This window comes from Crassostrea angulata, chromosome 6 (assembly GCF_025612915.1).
Source record: "Crassostrea angulata isolate pt1a10 chromosome 6, ASM2561291v2, whole genome shotgun sequence".
Classification (NCBI taxonomy): Eukaryota; Metazoa; Mollusca; class Bivalvia; order Ostreida; family Ostreidae; genus Magallana; species Magallana angulata.
Window position 1 is genome coordinate 53,663,573 of NC_069116.1, and position 2,517 is coordinate 53,666,089.

Consider the following 2,517-nt stretch of genomic DNA (forward strand, 5'->3'; position numbering starts at 1 on the left):
AAAGATTCTGATGTTATACTCGTAATACTCCCAATTCATTTGACTCATAACATCTTACCAGGGTTGTCCCAAAATTGCGTAGACACGTGGTGTTTTTCAGTTAATGGAAGAAACAGGAAGATGAAACTTGTGTCCCAAAGAGTTAAGTTGTTTGCATTAAGATTATGTATTAATGTCTAATATTGTGCGAGATCAAATTAGTAAAAGGAAAGCATCCTAGATCATAAATTCGACATGTGGCGCAATGTTAAAAAAAAAAACCAAAATTTTTAAACCAACAGAAAGAAAAGAACATCGCGAGGATAAAATTCAAATAAAAATGCATTTAAATTTGCTAACTCAATTATTTACCAGTAAATGTTTTGGCTATATTTTTTTAAAGATTTTATAACGCGTTTTATGACAGACTGAAATGTGAACTCGTTGTAAAATACTTCGCAAGCATTTGAGGCGGCACACCGTTAACTTATAATTAACGTAACGTATAGCAATGCATTTAGTGAATTAGTAGTCTGGCAACATCGAAAATATTCTGACAAGTATGATGACATCAAGTGAAAAAAAGAAATCCTGACCGATAAAAATGGACGACAAATTAAAATGCTAAACGACACATTTAGGAAGGACATTGCTTCACCTGGCAAAACTTGTGGTTACTAATCTTTTTTTTTCTAAAAAAAAAAATACACAAAGCAGTTTTGATTTTTTGGGGTATTGTTTGACAAAAAGTAATGAGACAAAAATAGGTGTACGATAAAATTGCAGTGAACAGATTTCATGTTTGGTTTTCTGTCTACGTAATTTTGGAACAACCCTCGTAAATGTATATACTCTGATTAAAAAAAGTCTAAAATTATTTTTCAGTAACACATTGGATAGCGTTCTGGAATATCACACCAAGGGTGTCCGATATTGACTTCCTTCGTAAGATAAAACATAAAATGAATGTTTTCTACAATTTATTTTAACAAAAGCGATGATACAATATAGCACTAAACACAACTGACCACCAAGTGACACGTGACACGATGTCGCCCAATCACAGTCCTTTTTAGAGTTGCTTTTGCAACTTGCATGTCAACAATGAGAATGAAGTCTTAACTTGGTTAAGCACAGCTGCTAGGGCAGATGACTAAGCATGATGTTTTGACTGTGTCAGATATAAGCGTGTCGATCAAAACGAGATTCCTAGAAAAAAAACTGATCACAAAAAAGAAAGAAAAAAATAAAAACCATAGTAGGAAATAGAAGACCTACTGATAAGTACAATATGCAAAATTGGGAAAAAGTTACAAGTAAACAAACAGTTTTACAGATCTATATAAACTGACCAAAATTTCTGTGTTACATATATAAAATATCAAAATAATCATGCTTGATAGACATTCTTATAACATCAAAGTTGCAATACTTATTTCATTGCTCGGAGATTGGATATCAGAGACGAGCTTTCGAGACTTCATAGGGAAAGGTAATTTGGTTTTATTCTGCCAAATCTAGGCAAGTTTTAACACCTAATATACGAGCAATGGTCCCTTTATTATTCTGTATTAATATTATTCAGTGACAATGAGAAAACGTTTCAGGTGTTAAAGCCCTTTATTATGTCTACAGCATAAATTCTAAATGGTGAATGTTTTATGTTGTCAGCTTTTAAAGACTTTGCTATCGTTAACGAAATGACGCAGTATTTTCTTTACTAAACAAAATTGCAGACCTATTGTTTGCACAATTATTGGAAACGACTGTCCCAGACAGTTTAATTTCAGAATCACGAATAACCTTGAAAAGTTGTGCCATATGTATTTTAAAATTTTGACTGGATAAAGACATGAAAGTAAAAAAATCACATTTATAATGGTTTATGACTTCATAATGTTGATAGACCATGGCTGAATAACCAAAGAATCAGACTCCCTAATGTTATGCAATAAATCCCACCATAATTCTAAATGTTCATCAATCACTTTAATGAATACAGGAATACAAAGCATTAAAATTGACAGTGACTTTGCTCTTCAAAGTGGAAGAAAACTATTCATAGCTAGGGGGTGGTTGAACGGAAAATGGATACAAAGAGAGATAGTGTAAAATGTATAGTAAATTGATCAGAAGCTTGGCTTGGCATATCTAGAAAATTCACATGACAAAACTTTAAGTACAGAAAGGTACTCGGACTGGCAGAAAGGATATTAAAAATTACTAGAACATCGTCCACCTATCACAACACAGAACAAATGTCACGTGACGTACATTAAAAATGAGCGCTAAATTTCACTATTAATGAAAACACACTAGTAGGAATTACCCTGGTGAGGAAGTCCCGTCTTTCTCAGATACATTCATTGTCTTTGGTACACTATACTCTCGACCGAATCATTCAAATACTATGTAAGTGAAATCATAAGGTAACATCTGCCTTAACAAGTAAAATAGAACCCACTCTGTGATTGAACATAATGACGTCACAGAGCACTAATGCGAACCAATGTCTATAATATACTGTAAAATGATCGC

General features: G+C 32.9%; 1 protein-coding gene across 7 annotated transcripts in view; it reads right to left on the reverse strand.

Annotated features, from left to right (window-relative positions):
- Positions 1-942: 942 nt before the first annotated feature.
- LOC128189753 (zinc finger transcription factor lin-29-like) overlaps positions 943-2,517 on the reverse strand; it is a 143,031-nt gene continuing 141,456 nt past the window's right edge. For all 7 annotated transcript variants that reach the window (XM_052861491.1, XM_052861493.1, XM_052861495.1 and 4 more), the window contains one exon: positions 943-2,517. This exon is cut by the window's right edge and continues 3,263 nt beyond it. The gene's annotated coding sequence lies outside the window, so the exon portion shown is untranslated.